We start from the raw sequence: 23,537 nt of genomic DNA on the forward strand, positions 1-23,537 counted from the left end.
TAAAGAGAAAACTCAAAAAAAAAAAAAAAAACCTCAGTCGATGGTGTATTACTGATGTCAAGAGAGCAAATAAATATGAACATTAAATTCGTGATTCAGACCACACTGTGGGCTGTGGGTAAGAATCAAGACTTAACTCCACAAACGTAAGGTCTTTTGTCTGAGCTCATTTGCTGAGAATGGTCGAAGGTTTGGGTTTCCTGAGACTAAGTGTCCTCTGCAGGTAGCTCCACATATTTCCACAGCAGTCTGTCTGTCTAACTTGAAATGATTGATAGGGTAGCTTTGGTTTTTCTATGTAATTTTTGGTGTTCACATCTCTTTTTCCCTTTGTGAGTACTGAATTTGCAATGTAACTTTGTATGTAAAACAAAGCCTGGAAGACTTGCAAGTGAATTCCAGAGCCTGCAGGTTCACAATTCTGGTTCACTTCTACATGTCCACAGGCTGCTGAGGGCCACGTGTCACTAACGCTGCTCAGGACCTACGTAGACGTTCATTTGTCTTTTGGTAAAGTGAAGTCTTTATCTCCTACTTAAAAAAAAATTACTTCTCTTTATAGCGATTGAAGGCACCTACTGTACAGGAAAGATTTTTTTTTTTTTTAACTGTTGTGTCATGAGCCTTTGTCTCTCTGCTCCAGAGATCAATACATGGAAGTTCCAGTAGTAGATCATTTATGATTAGCGTCTTGGGAATGTACTTCACCTGCCCCCGCAGCCTGCCGCTTTAAGAAGAAAGAGAAGTTACAGCAAGTATTTTGCTTTTAGCCAGACTCCTTGAGCTATGTCCAGGTCTTGACTTCATATTGCAAGTAGGTCAACCAGACACCAGTGAATCACTTCAGCTTTGAGCCGGAATCCTCTTCTTTATTTTTGGGTAAAACACCAAGAATTATTCATTTGATTGTTTGCCTCCCAAATTACCCTGTGTAGTATTTCAGAGATGTAGCTCAGAAAATGGCCCTAAAAGGAGAGTCTTCCTAGGGGCCTGGACAAAAGTGGATTCTATTTCCTCAGTGCAAACCTCGGATACTGGTGAAGTGCAGATATGCGTGTATCTGTGCAGATATGTATGATTTCTGAGAATATGCGGCCTAGGTGCATGAAGCAGGGGTGCCGGGAAACAGGGCAAATGGTAAAATCCATCAGAACATTAAATTTATGTGTACGCTAACCTTCGAAAGAGAATATAAAAACAAATTAGTTTATAGCTTTGTTGAAGTACCGTTTACATAATTTGTATCAGAGAAGGCAGTTCCTCTTCCTTAGGAAGATTGGGTTATTAAAATTAGCTATCTTCATTTTTCCAGAGGAAAAAAAAATCAATTGTAGTTCAAATAATTGTATGTGAAGCTTTGTAATTGGAAATTTGATGTCAGCAAAATTATATAACCTTGGTTAATTACATTCGTATACTCAACCTAAATATAGAGTAGGATTAGCTCATGGAAATAGTTCATTTTTATCTCAGGCTGTACAGTGCGCATTCATGTAATAGTTTCTAGTTTCATTTTGTTTTATTTATTTTTTTTATTATCCTGGACATGTTTTCTGAAAAGTTACTTAAAACGGGGCTGTATGTTTTTATTTCCCGATTCATGTTTAAATATAAAATGGCACCCAGAATAAGCTGTCCCTTGGGAATTTTGATTTTCTTGGTGGCCTCTGTGTTCGATGCCTGGCACGATACAGGGCTAAGCTGGGGGTCCCAGTTTTTAGCATGACATTTACCTTCAGGGAAGATTGGGCGCAGTTGGCCATCTCAGAGTAAATGACCAGCCTCCTCTGTTTCCTGTCGTGTTTGCTTTTCCATTGAATGTTCTATATTTGGACAAGTGTATTTTTTGGTGTGGGTTTCTGCTGGCCCAGATGTTTGGCGGAGTGGAATTTCTCTGTCCATACCACGGGGTTGGGCAGTTGGTAGAAGCCTTGTTTAGTTCACAGGATTGAGTTGTACGCGCTGTAGATTCAGGTTGGATTGTCATTCCCTTCCTGCAAGCTGTGTGTTACTTTGTTTTTGTTTGGGTTTGCCCTAGATGTTTGCTTTGCCTTTGGATTGCTGTGGATGCCCGCTTGCGGTGTGTTTAATTTAATATGGAACTCTAAATCTGACTTATATCAGGTTGATTTTCTGAAACCACTTTATTGTGGTATAAATTACATACCATAAAAATCACCCATTTTAAGCGTACGACTCAATGAGTTTTAGTAAATTTACGGAGTTGTGCAGCCATCGTCATAATCGATTTTCATTCCTCAATACGGTCATTCGTGTCCATTTGCCATCAATCGTGGCTCCTACCTCCCAGCCACGGGAGGCCATTCATCTCCTTTCTGTCTGCAGATCTCCCTTGCCTCAGAACAAGTACTTCTGTGCCTTCCCAGTGGTGGAGGGTGAGGCCCAATTTCATGGACTTCCTGCCCTTTCCCGGGAGAGGGATTAGTGGGGAGAAGGGGAAGGAAACCAGGATAATAGGCGGCAGGAGTCCGTTCCCTCTTCTGCAAAATCTGCAAAATCAGGGTGGTCGTGAAGTTCTTGCAGGCTCTCAACGGGGGACTGTGTGGGAAGTGATTGGCCCAGAATCTGGAGGAGCTTGTCTTATGGGGTCATATTAAGAATCTGGGGATCCTGCATAAAGGGCACCTGGGACAGGTGAGGAGTGTGGGCCGGGGCCGAGCTCTCCAGCGAGCTCTCCAGCTCTCCACTGGGCCCTCGTCCTTGTCCCTGCGGTCCCCCCGTGTTTGTTCCACGGCGTTGAATCGGAGGCTTGGAGGGAAGTTTGCTCTTGGCCTGGGATACTTATTCCTCAGCTCACTCTTCCTCCACTGGGGGCCTTCCTGCCTCTGGGGGACACTGGACAGTGTCTGGGGACATTTTCTGGTGTCTACAAATGGGGAAGAGGTTCCCCTGGCGTCTGTTGGGTCGGGGCCAGAGGTGCTGTCACACGTCTGCGATGCCCGGGGACGGTCCCCTTTACCAGTAACAGTTCCCCAGCCCCAGAGGTCGGTGTGTGGAGGCCAAGAAACCCTGCTGTTGGAGCCTTGCGTCTGGGGGAGATTTAAATGAGGTACTTGGGTCTTCCACGAAGACTTTGTGACGCGGTAGGAGTAAAGGTGGACCATCGGCCTACCGAAGCTCTTTCAGTCTTTGTGCGTTCCAGGGAAATGGGGATTTCTTATTTTTTAAAGCACAGGATAAACACAATTTTTGGAGTTAACTTGGGGAAGATTACGTTTAATCCCTTTAGAAATATTCACTTGCAAACAATGAAGTTGCATCAGAGGCAGAGAAATAGGGGCCACCTCTTGGCTTTGATCCAGGACTCACATTTCATCTTTATCTGTTTCCCTAAGAGGTGAGAGGAGAGGGAGAAAGATCCAGACCTTCCAGAGAGACTCTGAAAATTAGGACTGTCCGAACGGAAGGGGTTGCGTCCAACAGCACATTGTCACGCAGAGTGTTTCTGGACTGGCTGGGGGGTGGCCTCTGTGCCTCTGCTTATGAGCCCCGGGGTTTCTCCGGGACAGGCAGTCGCTCCCCTGAAACGTGCACTGGTGGTCGCCCCCTGTGCCAGCGCCCTCCCTCTGTCTGCTTTTAGGGTCTTTGGGCCCGTGTGCCGGAGCCCCCTGAGAAGTGGGGCCCCCTGCCTGGGACTCCGACCTGCACACCTGCGTCTGTGTCTCGTCACTGCCACAGCTTTGCCTTCCCTCCAGCTCTGGTTTCTGCCTCGCGGGGCCTCTTCCTCCCCTCTGTACCCCCCCCACCCCCCCAGCCTTCCTTGGCGCCTTCCAAGGTGCGAGATCTCCTGACATCCCCTTTGTGTTGCTCTTGCGTGTTCTAAGCTCAGGCTTTTCCCCGAGGTGATACATGATGGTACGCTGATGTCCATGGAGTCCAGCTCCGTGGGCTTGTATCCTCTCGTCCTCTTCCCCAGAAATAATCAATATTCAGTCTATGAGTGTGGCCGTATAGATCTGCCTCGAGCGTGCTCGGCTGTCCGTGTGCAAATGTGCAGTCCTGTGTTTTTTTTTTGTTTTTTGTTTTTTTAAATTTTTTATTTACTTATGATAGTCACAGAGAGAGAGAGAGAGAGAGGCAGAGACATAGGCCGAGGGAGAAGCAGGCTCCATGCACCGGGAGCCCGATGTGGGATTCGATCCCGGGTCTCCAGAATCGCGCCCTGGGCCAAAGGCAGGCGCCAAACCTCTGCGCCACCCAGGGATCCCAGTCCTGTGTTTTTATCCAAGTGCAATCCTACTTCTCCATCGGCCTGCTTGCTTTTTATGACTGTATTAAAGTATGATTGAAGCACAGTAAAGCAGGCGTTTATGAATTGTGCCTCTAATCAGGTTTCTCGTTATCTTGATTGTGGTGTGGGTTTCACAAACACGTAGGTAATCTACCCCTCTATCTGTTTTTGTGTCAAAATAAATATTTCCCACGCTTTCACACTTCCTTGTGTCTTTCTGTGACCCCCCCCCCCCATCCTTGCCTGGAGGCCGAGCGTTGATTGGCTTTCTGTTACTAGATCAGTTTGCATTTTCTAGAGTTTTATATCAATGAGATCACACAGTCTGTACTCCTGATTTTACCTTTTTTTCACTCAGCATAATGATTTTGGGGTTTCATCCGTGTTGTGGCCCGTCTCACAAACTCATTCCTTTTTATTGCCAGGTAGGATTTTTTGGGATTGGGATGCGCCACAGTTCTGTTTATCTGTGGCCCAGTTGTTGGGCTTTTGGATTGTTAACATTTTTTGGCTCTTAAGAATACTGCTGCTATAAATATTTTTGTAGCCGTCCTAGAGGTTCTCAACCTTCACCGTGTACCAGAACCCCGTGGACAGCTTGTTAAAACACAGACTGCCAGGCCCTACCCCCACAATGTCTGATTTAGTGAGTCTAGGCTAAGGCCCAGGACTGGGTTTGCGACGAGTTCGCAGCTGCCGGTCCTGGACCGCGCACACGTTGACAGCCACTGCCATGGGGACCGTCTTCATACACTCCGCTCGTTAGTGCGTTGTTTCTTGTTCCAAATATTTCTCTCTGGACTGTTCCTTGTCTCCTAAGGTCTTGTAATGTCGCTTGTGGTTTTAATCGTCAGGGTTCCCCTTTTCGTGTGGTTGTTGGTATCAGTGTTTTCCTCTTGGCTTCTGGGTTTTACTTCCTTATGTCCAAGGGACGAATAGGAAGAAGATCTCCGGGTTGCCGAGTCGGGGTGCTACTGTCACCCAGACGCCAGCCGTGACGCCCCCGTCCACAGGGGTCTGCCCTCGTTGGACTTCTGGGGACCTGCCTTCTTACCTCCGGAGCCGGCGTTGGGGTCAGCCCCAGCCGTGTGAGGCTGCCGGGGACTCAGGCCGTGGGCCCGGGGCCCCTGGTGCCGCTCTGTCCCCTGGCCCCGGGGGGAAGCGCGGCTGCTCGCCTGCCTTTTCTCTCACGAGGAGACCAGATCCGTCCCTTCCGCGTCCCACCCCGTCACCTGAAACAACCAGCCCCAAACCAATAACCCTCTTATTTTCAGTATGTGCTTGATCTTTAGTTTCCTATTGAGGACTCTCGTCCAGATCCACCCGCTCGGAGCAGCAGGTGATACCGGTAGATGTTTACTACCAAACCAGCGCGTGCGTAATGGTGAAAAGTTTGGTTTGGTGCTGGTGTGTGTGTGTGTGTGTGTGTGTGTGTGTGTGTGTATGTGTGGGATACGACTTTGGCTTTGGGGAGCAGCTTTAAAGATCGCAAACTCTTGTTTTGTCTCCCCTGTAGAAGCCCCTTCCCGCCCCTGCTCGCAGCCCCGGCCCGTCCTCAGCGCTGCTGTGGGGGCCCCTGGAGCTCCTGGGGCGCCAGCCCCGCCAGCCCGATGCTCCCGGCGCCCGACAGAAGCCGCGTGCCCGTAGCCGTCCTGGCCGGCTCCCCGGCCCGGCCTGGCCTGACCTATTCTGGACGTTTCCTACAGGTGGAATCCTGTGCCCAGTGGCCTTTGGTGTCCCGTCTCTGAGATCCCTCTGAGCTGTAGCGCCTGTTGGGCCGGTGGCTTGGGATGCTGTGGAAAGGCCGGGGGCACGGGGAGGAGCGCTGGGGAGGAGGGCCCGGGAGGAGGGCCCGGGAGGAGCGCAGGGGAGGAGGGCCGGGGAGGAGTGCCCGGGAGGAAGGCCCGGGAGGAGCGCGGGGGAGGAGCGTGGGGGAGGAGGGCCCGGGAGGAGGGCCGGGGAGGAGCGCCCGGGAGGAGGGCCCGGGAGGAGCGTGGGGGAGGAGGGCTGGGGAGGAGCTCCCGGGAGGAGGGCTGGGGAGGAGCTCCCGGGAGGAAGGCCGGGGAGGAGTGCCAGGGAGGAGGGCCGGGGAGGAGCGCGGGGGAGGAGCACCCGGGAGGAGGGAGGGCTTGGGGAGGGGGGAAGGCCGGGGAGGAGGGCCGGAGGAGCCGGGGAGGAGGGAGGGAGGAGCCGGGAGGAAGGGCCAGGGGGAGGGGGGAGGAGGGCCGGGGAAGAGCGCCGGGGAAGAGCGCCGGGGAGGAGCGCCCGGGAGGGGGTGCCGGGGAGGAGGGCCCGGGAGGAGTGAACCAGAGCCCCCGGCTTGGCTTGGGGCCGCGTGTGGGAAAGGCGGTTCCCGTCTCTGCTGCGCTCTGGCCTCCACGCCGCCTTCCCTCCCTGCTTCCCTTCTCCCCTCTCTGTCCCTCTGACCCCCCAGAAGACCCTTGGGGTCAGCGGCAGCCGCACCCTGTGGCGCTGCATCCGTGGGTGGGGGTGGGGGGTAGAAAGTCCTTCCTCGGGAGAGAGCCCTCCCAGGAAGCTGGACTTTCCAGGGGTGCGGCGCCGGGTCCCTGCCAGCTCTGAGGTCACGGGAGCGCGTCCAGTGAGGCTGTGGCATCTTTCTAGGCCCTCCCCGAAGCCACAGCCCTGACTTCCACTGTAACAGGCTTGTTGACGTTTCTGAATTTACAACCCCTTGTGTAGGACCAAACTGACCATTCCGGGGGGTGGGGGGTGGGGGGGATTCTCCAGCCGTCCCTGGGCCCCGGCCTGCGGGGTTGCCCGTTCTCCAGCGACTATGGCCACGCGTCTTTTCTTCCTTCGTCTCTTTTTAACTGACTGAATTGGTCTCTTATTGCTGCTGTGACCAGTGAACGCAGGCCACCTGGCTTGCGTGACACAGACGTGCCATCGTACAGTTCTAGAGGGAGGAGAGGTCTGAAGTGAGGCTCCTTGTGTGAAGTCAAGGTGTCAGCGGGCTGCATGCTTTTCCAGAGGCCCTGAAGAGAGTCCGTTCCCTTGCCTTTCCAGCTTCGAGATGCCACCTGCGTTCCTTGGCTTGTGGGCCCTGGCTCCATCTTCAGAGCCACCAGGCAGTGTGGCATTTCTCTGTTCTTCCATAGCTACGTCATCCCCTGACCACAGCGTTGAGAGATGGTCCCCATGTGACGACATTGGGCCCACCGGGGTAATCCGGGGTCGTCTCCCTGTCGCGGGAGCCTGAATTTCACCCCGTCTGCAAGTCTCTTCCATGTAAAATGTCTCAGAGGCCCCAGCATTAGGGGATGGCCACATCCAGGGGTCATCATTCCTCCCTCTCCATTGACGTTCTTTATTTCTGTCTTATTTTTTTCCTCTGAAGCCAGGAAGGTCCACATATTTATTGAACATTTTCTGTGCGTTTCTTGAGTAATTTAGAAACCAGGGTGCCCTGAAACCTTTTGCTTGTACGGCTGCCTTTCGCTGGTGATACAGCCCACTCGCGGAGTCTTGATCTCCCTCCAAGCACAGCCAGGAGTTGTTTTCCGTGTTGGAAAGAACCGGGATTGTTGGTGCTGCTTGGGGACACACACTTGTACATTGGCCAGTGGACCCCGAGGGCGTGTTGTTTTGCTTCTTCCATCCAATATGAGAAGCAGCCAAGCTAAATCACGTGGGCACATTGAAAACACCCACTAACACCCCACTGACCACAATAGGTGACACGGCCAGATCCACACCCATGGAGCAGGGAAGGCGGCTCTAGTCTGCAGGTCCTGTCGAGTCACAGGGCAAGGGGAGCAAACATGTACTTGTGTTACGGGGAGGGAGGGAAGAAGTGGGATCTGTGTGTGGGAGGGCAGATGGCCGCAGTGGAGGAGACTGCATGCACACCCGGTTGGATCCAGGAAAATGAGCTCTGTAGGCAGATGTTGGAGGCACCAGGACTCGTTAAACATGCAGCTCCTTTCCATGTTGGGGCCATGTGGACGGGGGTGGGGGAGGCACCACTTATGTCCCCAGCAAACATTTGGCAAGGCCTGGAGGCATTTTTGGCTGTCCTAACTAACTAGGGGAGGGGGTGCTCCTGGCATCTAGTGGGTGGAGGCCAACGGCGCTGCTAACCATCTGAGGACGCACAACACAGGCCTCTACTAGGAATTGTGTGGCCGGGGCTCAGATATCCAATAGCTGAGAAGCCCTGCACAAGCAGGTATTTTCCAGGTGATCTCAGTATACTTTGAAGTTTGAGAACCGTGTCTTGCCAGGACTGTCCCAACAAGGAAGGGGAATTGGCGATCCTTTCCATGTAAAGACCTAAAGGCCTACTGCGGAGGGGAAGTGTGTTGTTTAAACAAATCTCACTGTGTAGTAGTGTAGAAGCAACTTAAAAGCTCATGGGTCTTGACTGGGTCTCTGTGATACCGGTGACTTTATATCGTTTGCTTTGTACTGTATTAATCCTTTAAGTTGTATTAATTCTTTATTATTGCTCAGCTAATAAATGGACCATTTATTTGGTGTTGAAAAATCTGTTTTTTATTAGATTTCCATTGTGAGCTTAGCATTTTTTTTTCCTCCAGGTGGCCCTTTGTCAACTATTTCTGTTATGTATTTTCTTTTTCCTCACCAGCGAGACTGCCAAGTTCTTGATAGCAAAGATGATGCCTTAACCTTCTTTGTTCTGCACAGTAGTGAGCTTACGATCGTTACTGGTCAGTTGCCAGTGGTGTCCATTGTAATGCAAGTTGCACTCTGAGTTAAGGGTCATTTATCAAGTGTCCACAGACTTGCCTTTTATACCTTGCTGTAAATCCTTTCTCCAGTCTTTAGGGGCCGACGGTTAGCATGTTGGCGCGTGCTTGCTGTGTGGCAGAAAGCAAGCTTTGACCTCATTAAAGGTCAGCGGCATGTTACTGAGAGGCTGACCACCTCATTCTTCCTGCTACACTCACGTTGTTTTCTTTCTTTTGGTGATTGAGATGTTTGAGGTACAAAAAAAAAAAAAAAAAAAAAAAAAAAAAACCTCAAAAAAACAAAACAAAACAACTTCTTGCTGGCAGGGTGATCAAAGTATAACGCAGTGAGGTAAAGCTTCTCTGGTCCTCACCTCCATTGTGCATAGTAAGCAAGTAGATATTTTCTTTTAAAAAGCTGTTTGGGGAAGCGTTTACTGTAGAGGATGCCGTATCCCCTAGAGTTGACTTTGATCGGTTCAATCACGTATCACCTCTTGGAGCTACCAGCCAGTTACAGAAGTAACCGAAATGGTTCTCTCTGTACGGATCAGTGGTACGGTAGTGGTGAAAGTGGGGCTTTGGTTCTTCCAGAATGCCTGTGTGGGAAAAGACCTTTACTGACTTGTGGGACGCAGAGGGAAGATGAGGGTCCACTAAGGCTGTTCCATCCGTTAGTTCTTTTTTTTTTTTTTATCTTTGTTATTAATTAATTTCAAGGATATTACTTACTTATCTGCGAGAGCTTGAGTGTGCACAAGGGGGGTGGTGGTGGTGGGGAGGGGCAGAAGGAGAAGCTGACTCCCCACTGAGTAAGGAGCCCAGCATAGGGCTCAATCCCAGGATCCTGGGATGGTGACCTGAGCTGAAGGCAGATGCTTAACCAACTGAACCACCTAGGCACCCCTTTTTATTATTTAAACTTTATTTATTTACTTATTTTTTTTAATTTTTTTAAATTTTATTTATTTATGTATGATAGTCACAGAGAGAGAGAGAGGCAGAGACACAGGCAGAGGGAGAAGCAGGCTCCATGCACCGGGAGCCCGATGTGGGACTCGATCCCGGGTCTCCAGGATCGCGCCCTGGGCCAAAGGCAGGTGCCAAACCACTGCGCCACCCAGGGATCCCTATTTACTTATTTCTTAAAAGATTTTATTATTCATGAGAGACACACAGAGGCAGAGAGAGAGGCAGAGACACAGGCAGAGGGAGAAGCAGGCTCCATGCAGGGAGCCCGACGTGGGACTCGATCCTGGGTCTCCAGGATCATTCCTTGGGCTGAAGGCAGTGCTAAACCCCTGAGCCACCCGGGTTGCCCTAAATTTTATTTATTTTTTAAAGATTTATTTTAGAGCATGAGAGGGAGAGAGAATCTCAAGCTGACTTCCTGTTGAATGTGGAGCTCAGTTTGGGGTTCGATCTCATGACCCCGAGATCACGATGTGAGCCAAAACCAAGAGTTTGACTCAACCTGCTATGCAACCCCAGTGCTTCTTATTTTTAAAAATTGAAATATCAGGGCAGCCTGGGTGGCTCAGTGGTTTAGCGCCGCCTTTAGCCCAGGGCCTGATCCTGGAGACCTGGGATCGAGTCCTGCATCAGGCTCCCCGCATGGAGCCTGCTTCTCCCTCTGCCTGTGTCTCTGCTGCTCTCGCTTGCTCTGTCTCTCATTAATAAATACATTTAAAAAATCTTTTTAAAAAATTGAAATATTATAATTGACACAATATTGTGTTAGTTTCAGGTGTACAGTGTAATGATTTATTTATATATTGTGAAATGATCACCATAATGTAGTTAGCATGCATCATCACACAGTTACATATTTCTTTTTTCTCATGTTGAGAGCTCTTTTTAAAAAATATTTGTTTATTTATTCACGAGAGAGAGAGACACACACACACACAGACAGAGAGAGAGGAAGAGACACAGGCAGAGGGAGAAGCAGGCTCCATGCACCGGGAGCCCGACATGGGACTCAACCCTGGGACTCCAGGATCGCGCCCTGGGCCAAAGGCAGGCACTCAACCGCTGAGCCACCCAGGGATCCTTTAAGATAGTGTTAGAAACGTTCAGATGCATAACATGATACTACTGCGTAAGTTATGTCCCCAGGACTCCCATATCGTATGGCTGGGAGTTTGCACCTTCTGACACCCTCTACCCATTTTGCTCCCCTTACCCCCATCTATCTTCTGTGTGCCTGATGCTTCATTTTTTTTGAGGCGTTGCCTTGCCTCTCATCGGCTTGACGGTGAGGACACCTAGTTGGTGTGTCTGACAAGCAGCCGACCTAGGAATTTGTGTGTAGTAAGAGGAGAGGAAAACAGAAATACGTGAACTACCTTAGGGGCGCTTGGCTTCGTTATAACGTGAGAAAGGCCCGTAACTGCCACGTTCTGAGGGACGTCTAGCAATTTCAGATGTTGTGCTTCTGGTCTTGGTGATTTCAACCTGGGCTTTTGTCTAAAATAACATTTCCATTAAGATGAGCTGACCTCTTGAAAGCCAAAATGTAGCAGTTAGAAAAGCAATGTGAGTTTTTGGGAAAGGAGCCCCACTGCGGCGGGTCACCCTCTTAGGGGCACCAGAACCTCACTTGTGCTGAAGGAGTTTAGCTGGAAGCCACGTAGGAGGAAATGGAACTTCCCTTTCCATTCTCCGTGCCCGAATCCGGATGTTAGGAGTAGTCATTCCTGACACGCAGGGGCACAAGAGGCCCCACGTATTGCACACGGGGCGGTGGGTGCGGCCAGATGGGAGTCTGGTGTGCAGCCTGGGTGTGTGCGCTGCGAGGGTGCATGTGTATGACGGGGAGAAGGGAACCGAAGGACGAAGCCGTTTGGACTGCGGGGAATATGTTGGAAGACAGGCTTTCGAGGACCAACGATGAAATTTTGCCGTCGTCTGGGCTGCTGCCCCGTGGCTCGGGCCGTGTGCTGGAGCGTGCGGCCTGCACGGTGCTCCCCGGAGAGGACATCGTCCCGCTTGCTTCTCTGTTTTAAGGACCCCGGAACCGATCCGATGCGGTAAGCGATCTCCAGGCCCCTTTGGTGAATCTGTCCTTTACCGGGGGTGGGAGGCCCGTGATTTTCACGCGAGCGTGACTTCGCGTGACGTACGGGTCCTCACAGCCCGCCCGCAGGCCGTGTACGATGGGAAATGAAGGCTTCGGAGGGGGGTTGAGGCTCCTGTGTGGACACTGGGGTCATGGGAGCCAGTGTAAATCAGTTCCTGACTTCGTGATTTTTACGGCATTAAACCCAAGAAGAACTGTGTAGTTGTAGGTTATGGGTTCTCTCGTCCAGTGTGCATTGATGTTTCCCTGGAAGGAGCCCTCAAGTGGGAACAGAATTACTGAATTCTAGTCCTAATGTGGTCATTAAGCACCCCTGTGACACTGTCCCCAAGAGGATAAAGGAATTGTCGCATTTCTCCTGCCAGCCGAGGGCCAGGGAGACAGATGCTCTCGGCGATCACTCCGGCACCACCACATGATGGATTTTCAAGACTGTTCATAGCACCTTGTTTGAATTAGTGAAATTACATGCAATTGCTCTACCGTTCATGGTGGTACAAATTACATATGGTGCAATCCAGTGCTTGGAAGTCTCTAGGATCTTCTGGTCACCTGGTAAGGAGTGTTCCATAATAACGATGCTCGCTGCAACAGTGAACAGTTCTAGTGACTGAACCGCCTTGAACAGGAACCAGGAAAGGCCTACCTCCCAGCAAGTTCCATCTTGGTAGAGTTGTCTTATACTGAGGTCTGAGCGTACTTCTTGATCAACTAGCCAAGTGGATGTGATAGAATTAAAGGCTACTTTGGACTCTATCTGAGAAAATCAAATTCAGACACTTAGTCTAAGTAGAAGTAAGGAATACTTTTATCCTTTATCCCATTATCTTCTCTTTGGAAGACCTAGAAGCGTGTCCGTGGTGGCAGGCATCACATACGGAGGGACTTTTGTCTTTTGTCCCTGAAAAGTCCTTGGAGAGTCATATCCGGGATTATTCAACTTTAAGAGAAAGAAAAAGCGCAAACAAACAAAAAACCTAGTTAATTTTCTTGTATTAAAATATTTAGCTTGAGAGTCTGTATTGAAAATTGGTAATCTTTTGCAAATTTACATAGGCTTTGATGCTTTTTGGGAGGATTCTTTCCTGCTCGATATGCTTGGTCCTTTCGGAATTTAGATCAGGATGGTTCTCCAGGAAAGGAGGGTGTTCAGTGGTGGCACCTGCTGTGACAGATGGGCTCGGGAGACATCCGTCAGCAGAGGGACAGGATTCATCTCTGTGCCCCGTGCTCTGTCATTTTGTTCTCTTTGGCTCCAGCTTTTTCCTTCTATAGCTGCCCTTGGTGTTCGTGTAAACCACATCTCTCCTGTAAAGAAGGGCTAGCGCAGAGCTCGCTTAGCCAGGTCTAGTATATGAAGCAGCAACAATGAGGAAGGGATGAGGACCAGGGGAAAAGGTGAGCAAGGTGTGTGTGGAATGGGAAAACACGGTAAGACGGATTGAGGTGTATTTTAGATTGAGTGGAGATGACTGATGGCTGGTTCTTGATGTAATTTTTACGTATCTGGGAGATTCTCGTTATTCCTGGTCCTTCCGTTCTATAAAGTCGCTGAAACTTGATAGAAGCTTTGCTTGATAGAAGCTTTGCTCCTAGGGGAAAAATAGGGATAGGTTCCTGTGAGCCTCTGCTTAGTACATAAGCGTTTTTTTTGTTTTGTTTTGTTTTGTTTTTGTTTTTTGTTTTTTGTTTTTTTTTTTAAGATTTTATTTTTTCATGAGAGAGAGAGGCAGAGACAGACAGAGGGACAAGCAGGCTCCATGCAGGGAGCCCGATTCGGGATTCGATCCCAGGACTCCAGGATCACACCCCAGGCTGAAGGCAGGTGCTAAATCGCTGAGCCATCCAGGGATCCCTGTACATAACTGTTTTATGTGAGCTTCTGTTTAAAGACACCTTATTGAATATGTATTGTTGATCCATTCACACCGGACTCCTGCCTGAGGAGGCTCATCCAACACATGGGCTTTCTCCGTAAGGTACACCCCCGCCTTCTTGCCCATAGAGCACCATACTAAACAGCCCGTCAGCACTGTGCTCCGGATCATTCTAAACAGACATCATCAACAAAAAACACAAGAGATGTGAGAAACTTTGGCACTGAATAGACCACATGAAGGACACTTGTGTACAGTCTGGCAGCGGAAACAAGAAGGCAGAGTATTGCCTTGTTCAGCCTCACCTGGAAACACGTGTCCTCCCTGGTGACAACTTCTCTCCTGCTCCTGAGTGTCCTTGTGTGACCATAAAGTACTGTGGGTATTAGTTTTGGGGTTACAAATACATTTAAGCAGATGGGCATTCAGAGATGGTGCATGGTATATAATCCTGTGGGTTAGAGACCTGCATAAACATATTTATATTTTGAGAGAGATTTTAACAACTGGAAAGCAATCCGCATTCTAACTGTTGTGTCTCTTGGGCCCCTTGGAGATGGACTTGGAGCTGCAAGTGTTGTAATGGAGTTTTGAGAAGGCACGTAAAAGGTACAAGGGGTGGGAGTGGGGATAGAGTAGGAAAGCCTCAAGCTCGAAGCCTATCTGATAGAATCTGGACCAGCCAAGTAGCTCCAGAGCAGAGATTGCACATTAGTTAGAATTGGCCTCCCTCAGTCATGGAGCTGCTCAGGAAGAGCAAAGCCTGGGTGGGTTGGAAAATTCTTTGAAAGGAGATAGAAGATTTACATTTCCATAGTTTCAATAATTGCATTAACACAGTTGTTCCCATAGTTGTAAGCCAAACTTTTGATAACATTATTACATGTAAAAAATTATTTTGCACCTATATTAGGTTGAACTGAACAATGTTGCTGGTTTTATTTTTTTAAAGATTTTTATTTGTTTATTCATGAGAGAGAGACAGAGAGAGAGACATTGGCAGAGGGAGAAGCAGGCTCCTGTGGGGAGCCTGATGCTGGACTTGATCCCAAGACCCCGGGATCAATACCTGAGCTGGAGGTAGATGCTCAACCACTGAGCCACTCAGGCATCCCAGTGTTGGTATTTTTAATCAGAAGTTGTCAAGTCCTGGGACACCTTGGTGGTTCAGTTGGTAAAGCCTCCAACCCTTGATTTCGGGTCCGGTCATGATCCCAGGGTTGTGAGAGCGAGCCCTGCTTCAGGCTCTGTGCTCAGCGTGGGGTCTGCTTGTCCTTCTCCCTCTGCCCCCCTCACTTGTGTGGACACGTGCTCTCCCTCTGTTTCTCTCTCAAATAAATAAAAATAAAATATTTTAAAAAGTCAAGTACTAGCAGGTCTAATGGGTTAACCCAGTAGAACCTTTTTAAGGTGTAATGATGCCATTTGAAATAAGGATAACACTGATGTCTTACTGTCCTGTTGCTAAACTCCACTGTACCTCATTTGAAACATAATTTGATTCACAGTGGGAACCACTCAGTGGCCTCAGGACCTTTCGATGATTCTTGGTTGATTGGTTTATTGGAAGGGAACTAAGGTATTGAAAAAAAATTAAGTTTATGAGTAGGTGTTGATGTATATATATTTAAGGTAGTCTCCATCTGGGAAAATGAGCTTTTTTCTGGGCACATCCTTCCTCTTTCTTTTGTGGGTGTTGAACGTTCAAGTGCCGTATTAAACTATTGAGCAAATGTTCTGAGGATAAAGTCCGTACTTATGATTACCCCTTCAGAAAGGATGGAAATATTAAATATCATTTGATTGAACATGTAACTACCAGGGTAGAAAGTAAAAAGCTTCTCAAGTTGGACTTAAAACCAAGGAAATATGGTTCGTTTCATCAAAAATATACAGCTGATAAAGGATGGGTGGTGTCCAATGGTGATAAAGTCTATTTTAAGAAATTGGAAGAGGGGATCGCTGGGTGGCTCAGCGGTTTGGCGCCTGCCTTCAGCCCAGGGTGTGATCCTGGAGTCCCGGGATCGAGTCCCGTATCAGACTCCCTGCATGGAGCCTGCTTCTCCCTCTGCCTGTGTCTCTGCCTCTCTCTCTCTCTCTGTCTGTGTCTTTCATGAATAAGTAAATAAAATCTTAAAAAAAAGGTTGGAAGGAAAGTACTTTGTTCTTATCTGCAGTTCATATGGATAAGTTCTGTAAGCAATGGATCGATTCTGTTTCAGGTGATGGGAATTGTGAGTCTCATTGTTTGAAAGAGATTTGGCCTTACGTGTGTTTAGGTACAGTCAGTGTCCTTGGATGTGACCAGCAGGAACATACATGAGGTTGGTGGACCCGGTCTGGCTTGTTGACTAGCTGCAGTTGAGGGGACCATGGACATCTCAGTAAAGGGCGAAGAGTTTAAAAGAGTTGGTCTTGTGTGCAGTGATTTGGGGCGGGACTTAAGGAATCAGATCCTTGTCTGATGTTGGTTGTCTCTGAAATCACTCATGGTCCAGCCGGACAATGCCATGACCTAGCTGCTTTTCTCTTTCAGTGTATACAGAAGGTGATTGGCAGATTGGATGGGTGATTGATTGAATGGGTGTGTGCTTAAACATCAGAAACATCCCAATAAAAGAATTGTCCTGAAAGGACTTCTTAATGGTTACTCATTTCTAAAGTCCTGCATTGTAGCCACCGGGCGTGGTTCTGCCATCATCTGTAAGTCTTGATGCGGAAGGAAAACCAACTTATTTCTACAGAAGAACCCTGTCGAGTTGATGAGAGAGGTGGACCATGGTTCAGGATTATAGGAATCTCATGGGTGGAGGTGAGCTGTAACGATGGCACTTCTGGTTCAGATTTTAGAGCGGTAGATGTATTCTTTTTTGGTGCTCTCGTGAGTGCTATTTTCTTAATTTCATTTTTAGGTGGTTCATTTCTAGTATTTGCAGAATATTATATTTGAATACAGTAGAATACCCTTCTGCTCGCTAGTTAAGGAAGAGTTTTTTTTTCTTGTTCACTGACTTCATTCAATGCAATTAATTTTTATCGACTGGGAAGGCCTTCACATGGTTCATTTATGTCCCTTGGGTTTATTATTTTTAGTTCTCCAAAGTACCAAGAGGGTGCCACAGTAAAAGACTATGATAGGTTTTCAAAAATTTATTTTTTATTTTAAGTGATTTATTTTGGTTAATTATAGACTCACAAGAAGTTGCAAAAATAGAGGTTCTGTGCACCATCACCCAACTTCCTCCAACGGTGGCATCTTACATAACCTTAGGACACTATCAAAACCAGGAAATCATCATGGTGCAATATGCCTAACTAGTCCTCAGTCCTTCTCTGGGAGTTCACTAGGTTTTGCACGTACTTGTTGAAGAATTATATATATATTTTTTTTAAAAGACTTTTCATTTATTTGAAAGAGCAGGTGTGCACAAGCAGGGGGGAGGGAGGGGCAGCGGGAGAGGGAGCAGCAGACTGCCCGCTGAGCAGGAAGCCCAGTGAGGGGCTCGATCCCAGGACCCTGAGATCATGACCCCAGCCGAAAGCAGCCGCTTAACCGACGGAGCCCCCCTGAGAGTTACATTTTAAGGGTAAGTGCAAGTAATAGCAGAAGGTGATGGAATAATGAGTTGAGGTTTATAAAGAGGGTACCCCGTAAGGATGACCTTGACTTTCTTGGTGGCCGATGTGGATGGGACAGGCGACAGCACCCTGGGATGGCCGGAGATTCTTCTGGTGGTTAAAAACCAGATGTGTGTGCCGCCCATGCCGTGTATGGGGCACACTCCTTTTTGTTTTTGGTGCTGTAATAAACCATTTCCCCTTTAAGGTCCAGGCAGACTGATGTAGAATATTACACTTTAATGCAGTAGAAAACCCTTTTACTTGCTAGTTACCGGGAAAGGTTATAATAATAGGGAAGGAAAAAACCCAACACATCACAATCTGAAATCCTTGGCCTTGGATTCACTTCTTCACTTCACATATTTCTTATTTTGTGAATGGATGAAACAGCCTCTTTCCCCCACTTCAGTGACAGTAATACCGTGTCGAGTACTGTCTCCTCCGTTGGGACCTCACTTTGGAATCCTTTGTTTTCCTCTGCTTGGATGGTTTGCCACTCGGCTTGCTGGGAAAGTGGAGATGTCAACTGATACTGCAGTGGACACCAACGTCCCATCACATGAGATGTGGCGGGATGGTTCATCTTTCTTGCCTGTCTTGGCTGTGAAGGTAACGTGATTGGAAGTGGTCACTGGTGGCGGGGAAGCGGCCCCGAGTGAGTAACTCTCCATGGGTGGCGGGGGTGGGGGGTGGGGTGGAGCAGGTGTACTTTGTCTCCAAGAGCCACCTAATGGTAGGTCTACCCATCCAGGGCTCTGGACACAAACCGGTCAAGAATTCAGTGCAGTAGCTTCTGGTGTGAGGATTGAGGAGCTCTCGTGAGTGAGGCGTGGAGTGAACCTGCAGGAGCCTTTGTGACTTGTGCAACCTGAGCCAGGCTGCCTTCCTGGCTTGCACCACTGAGGTACCGTTAAGATGAGGACATTCATTTGTGAATGGCATCGATGCCAGGGAGCCAGTCAGGCACTTGTGGAGACTTGGGAATGAACCTGAAAAGCTTTAAAAGACCCATCTATGGGGGCGCCTCGGTGGCTCAGTCAGTTAAGCATCTGACTCTTGGTCGTGATCGCAGGGTTGTGAGATTGAGCCCTGCGTCAGGCTCCATGATGCTTGGTGTGGAGTCTGCGTAGGACTCCTCTCCTCTCTTTCTCCCTGCAGCTGCGTGCTCTCTCCCTCCAAGCTTCTTTAAAGATTGTATTTATTTGAGAGAGAGCGAACAAGCTGGGGGGCGGCAGAGGGAGAGGGAGAAGCAGACTCCCTGCTGAGCAGGGATTGGGACTCCATCCCAGGACCCTGAGATCATGACCCCAGCGCAAGGCAGGCACACAACCAACTGAGCCACCCAGACGCCTCTCAAATAAATCATTTTTTAAAAAGATTTTATTTGTTCATGAGAGACACACACAGAGAGAGGCAGAGACACAGGCAGAGGGAGAAGCAGGCTCCCTGCAGGGAGCCCGATGTGGGAAGTGGGACTCGATCCCAGGTCTCCAGGATCATGCCTTGGGTTGAGGGTGGTGCTAAACCACTGGGCCACTGGGGCTGCCCTAAATCTTTATTAAAAACCAATAGACCCATCTATTGAAACAAAGATTAGTGGTTCCCGGGTTGGGGGCTTGGAGACGGGGCCTGGGTTAGCCCCTGCTACAGGGGGTGCTGGGCTTCTGGGGACGGCGAAGTGTGCTAAGACAGCTAGCCTACGGGGTGGCACGATGCTGTGAATACACTAAAAGCACTGGAATCGTGCCCTTCGGGGGGGGGGGGGTTGTGTGGCGTGTGACTCCTAGCTCAGCAAAACTGTGCAGAAGAGGTTTTGTACTTTGCTTTCGTGCTTTCACTTTTAAGAGTGCTCCTAAAATCCCCGCTGCGCGCTCCTGTGCTCGGAGCCCCTCCTTGTGCACCGGCGCCCTGTGCTTTCGCCGTGGACAGAGCTGGCTTTTCTGTGACCAGTTCCCGAAACCAGGTCCCCGGTCTCACGTGTGCAAGCGACAGAAGTGTGGCCGATAGCGGAGTGCGTGGGCCGGCCCGGCGGCGTCCCTTGTACTCCGCGCCTTCCCCGCCGCCTGCTCCGCCCCGGCCGGTCCCACAGGCGGCGAGCGACACACCCTGAGCGACACACCCCGAGCGATTGGGACCCTGGTGTGGCCTGAACTGCTCTGGCTCGAGCGGCAGGGACGGTGGGGGGCGCCTGCGGGCTCGGTCGGGGCGACCTCGGCCCTTGGCCCAGGTCATGCCGCTGCCCCCCACCCCCCCGCCTGTGCTCCCCCTGTCTCTCTCTGTCTCTGTCTCAAATAAACAGGTGAGTGAGCTCTTTAAGACCAGGAAGATGAGGCCGCGTGCAGCCGGCCTGGCCTCCCTTTGTCAACAGCCATAGGCAGGTGGCAGTGCGCGGAGCACACTTGCCGAAGGCTCCGTGTGACTGGCTGGACGTGGGAAACCATCCGAAACCCCTGTACCCCGAGTCCCCCTACTGCCTTCGGTGCAGCCATACAGGGGTTTAGGGAGCATGCAGAGGAGATCGCGGCGTCGGGCTGGCACGTTGACGATTGGTCTCCAGTGAGTCTTGCTGGGAAACGACCAGAAGCCCGTAATCCTAAGCACCATGAACTGTTTCTCTGTTCGTACGCTCAGTTACGTAAAAAGCACACTTCTGGGGTTCTGGTGGGGGAAAATCTGGAAAACGCCTTATGATATCCAGGCGGTCACTTCCTATTTCCTATCGGTCTGCGATTTTGCTGCGAGCTCGGAACGGTGGCTCGTTGCTCGGGCCGAGGAGGGAGGAACCGCAGTGCCCGTCGGGCGCGACCAGCTTTCGGGGGCTTAGTCTCTCGGGGAGAGGTGGCCTCAGCCGCCCCCCTGCTGGGAGCCAGGACCCGGGAGCCCGAGCGCGAGCCGCTCGAGGAGGGGGCCCGGCCCCTTGGCGTGTCCGAGAGTTGGATTTGCAGGCGGGGCTTCTCCGTGGCCTCTGCGCTGGGCCCCGGTGGCCTGTCCCGCCTCTCACCTCTGCTGTCAGAGCTGCGGCTCTGTCCACGCATCCTGCCTCATCGGGGCCAGGGGCACATCCCTGGCTTGACATCTGAACTGGACTTTAGGGTCACGGTGGGCATGTACCCGAGCCTCCTGGGGAGATGCGGCCCCGCGCTGAGCACCGCGGCCAGGACGTGCGCCGTCACGGGGCGGTGGCCTCGGTGCACCGGTACCTGCACAGGGGAATCCAGGTCATTGCAAACACCCTTCCTGTTTTACAAGTGGGGAAGCTGAGGCCAGGGCGGTGCGGGGCCTGGTGTGCAGGTGTGCAGCTCTGGACCGTGGCGCCCAGGCCGTAGGCTGGCAGGCGGGGTGTTGTGACATCAGAGCCTGTGCTCTCTCGGGCCAGCCCGCACTCCCACGCGCCAGGCGGGTTTCCCTCCCGTTCGTGACACTGCCCAGTCTTGGGATCTGCAGGCCGCCCCGAGCCTGCGCGGGCCAGTGTGACGGCTAAGAGGCTGCGGCCGTGTGCATGGGAACCCTGAACATGACAGTGCCTGGTTCCAGAAACGTCTCTGAGCCGAAGCTTGAGCCAGCCTTGCTCTAAGGCAGGGGCTGCATTTGGCCTACCACCTGTTTTTGCACAGCCTGTGAGCTAAGAATGGCTTTATATTTTTAAATGGCCAAAAAAAGAATAATATTTTGTGACACGTGACTAGGATATACAATTCAAATGTCAGTCTGCAAAGTTTAATTGGAACACGGCCACGCCCATTCATTTGTGTGTCCTCGGCGGCTGTCATCTCTACAAACCGCGTCGCAGCGGAGCTGCCGTGGCCCCGGGAAGCCTGAAGCCTTTCCTCTCTGGCCCTTTGCAGAACAAGTGTGCAGTCAGTCCCTTGCCTGCCTCAAGGCGTGTCCCACCCCCCTGCTGTGACTTGCTTCTCCCCCCTCTCCTGATCTCTTCATTTGCACCCTGCACCACAGCTGGAGAGCCGCTTGTTGGGCGTGAAACATGTCCCCATGTCCCGGTTCAAGTGCCCGTGGTCCTGGGAGAGGTGACGAGCTCCTCCGCCTTAACATTTGCATGATTGGGACTGGGAATGGCTGGTGCTGGCCTTGTTGCAACAGAGCAGGGCTCGTACAGAAGAGGAGGGCTCTGGGGTGCCCCTGCGTGTGGCCAAGAGGGGAAGTTGGGTCATTAGGAGTGACCTTTGTTTGCTGCCTGCTTTTCTGCATTTTCCCGCGGTCGCTCAGGCGCTGGGAGTGTTGATAGGCCAAGTGCACAGCCAAGCCCCACTGTGGGAAGGGCCCGCTTTGAGAGCCACCTCACCTGCCCGTGTGTCTTCCCTCCTCCCGAAGAACAGGGTGACAGGTCCGTGACGTGACGTGTCCATGTGGAGTTGTAAGGCAGGGCCCGCAGCTAGGAAGGGGTACAGTCAGGATTTCACTTGGACAGCAGCCTTCCAGTCCCCATGCTTTACTACGTTCTGGCACCTTCTGTGCCGTGCTGGCTTCACCTACAAGGGCGAGAACCCATTTCTTGCCTTTTTATCCACGGTTTTTGATGGTTGCTTCTTCTAAGGCCTTGGCAAGGCCGAGAACTAGTGAGGGACATGTCACGAGGCGTGTCTCGCCCAAGGTACCTCGTCTCCCAGCCTCGGGAGAGACACATTGCCCCGGAAACATCAGCACGTCCACGCGAGGTGCGCCAAAGCTGCCACGGGGTCCGGGTGTCCCATCACGCTGTCCTACTTGCCTGTTTCTCGTGGCCGATTTACATCTCCCGTTACGTTTGCAGGCTTTACGAGGCCATTCTAGACTAGCTGAGAACTTGACCATATTTTTATAGCATTGTTTCTGGGAGAAAAACATTTCTGAGTGAGAAACCAATGAAGATTTGGACTCCATCCCATTTGTAATTCGGAGGCTGCTTTAATTTCAAGCTTCCTTCTTTAAACTTGTTTGTGATGCACATGGTAGCGAGGCAAAGTATTATGTTCGCTGTGGTACCTTCCGTGAGTGGCTTGCTCGCTTTGCATTATCTTGCGTTTTCTTGCTTCACTTCTCAAAGCATTGCTCAAGTATTCTAGAGGCATCTACCTCTTCTGGCTGGGGAGTGGCGTGGAGAGGGGGATGGGGAGAGAAGGGATCAAAAATTAGCTAGAATTTAAAAGCAGCACTGACAGCCCAGATAATTTTTCATGCTAACCTACTTTAAGTGCTGCCAGAACCATTTGTAGAATGGAAAATCTCTGGTTTCTCCTGTCCTGCTCTGGCGAGGTCTAAAAATAAGTCAGTGAGGAGATGGGCATGTGGCCCTTTGATCTCGTCGGCCTGGGAGACTTCTTGGTCGGAGCAGAGGCTTGAAGAGACTTGGTGTTCCTCAGAGAGCTTTTGGGTAGTTGGAGTTGATGGATGGCGCCAATTACTGGAATCGTCCTCCACCATCAAGCTACTTGACCTGTCACTGGTTTCCATTTCTTAAGCTTCTCGAAATCCTCTCTCTCCACACCTTTCATTCGTGCAACTGCGAAGTGGAATATGTATAGAGAAGACCCAAGCAAGATGAATCACACTTTGCCAAGCACCGCTGGACTGGATTTGGGAGCTATTTATTGAGGGCCTCCTATTCGGGAATAACTAGAACACGTCTCTGACCCCCAGAGGGTCTGCGGTTTAGGTGGACAGCACGACGGCAAGATGCGATGTCATTTATAGTGGAGGTGTTGCAGGTACCTGGGCGCTCTGCAGACGGGAGTTTGAGAGCACTGGCTGAGAGCCGACCAGGGGGCCTGGGGCAGGAGGTGAGGCTGAGAGGAGGTGCCCTCCTGGGAGGATAGTTGTAAAGGAGCGTGTCCTCAAGGGGAAGGTAAGAGGTCCCAGAGAGCCAGGCTTCCTCGCCCGTGCGGAGATGGGACAGCTGTGGGTGACCTTGGGGACTCTTGAGTCTGGTTTTCAGGATAGGAGTGGTGGGTCTGCAGTGAGTGGGGCATGGGATACGTGGGGGCAGCGGACACGTGTCT

The 23,537-nt window shown here is 50.6% G+C and overlaps 1 protein-coding gene across 3 annotated transcripts in view; it reads left to right on the forward strand.

Moving 5' to 3' along the window:
* TBL1X (transducin beta like 1 X-linked) overlaps positions 1–23,537 on the forward strand; it is a 212,303-nt gene that overhangs the window by 10,755 nt on the left and 178,011 nt on the right. The window contains exons 1-2 of one of the 3 annotated variants that reach the window (XM_038586783.1): positions 18,005–18,153; positions 18,296–18,448. The exons of the other annotated variants lie outside the window; for them this stretch is intronic. The gene's annotated coding sequence lies outside the window, so the exon portion shown is untranslated. Of the gene's footprint in view, positions 1–18,004; positions 18,154–18,295; positions 18,449–23,537 lie in introns of those variants that run through there. 3 annotated transcript variants of the gene reach the window in all.

The sequence above is a fragment of the Canis lupus genome, chromosome X, assembly GCF_011100685.1.
Source record: "Canis lupus familiaris isolate Mischka breed German Shepherd chromosome X, alternate assembly UU_Cfam_GSD_1.0, whole genome shotgun sequence".
NCBI lineage: Eukaryota > Metazoa > Chordata > Mammalia > Carnivora > Canidae > Canis > Canis lupus.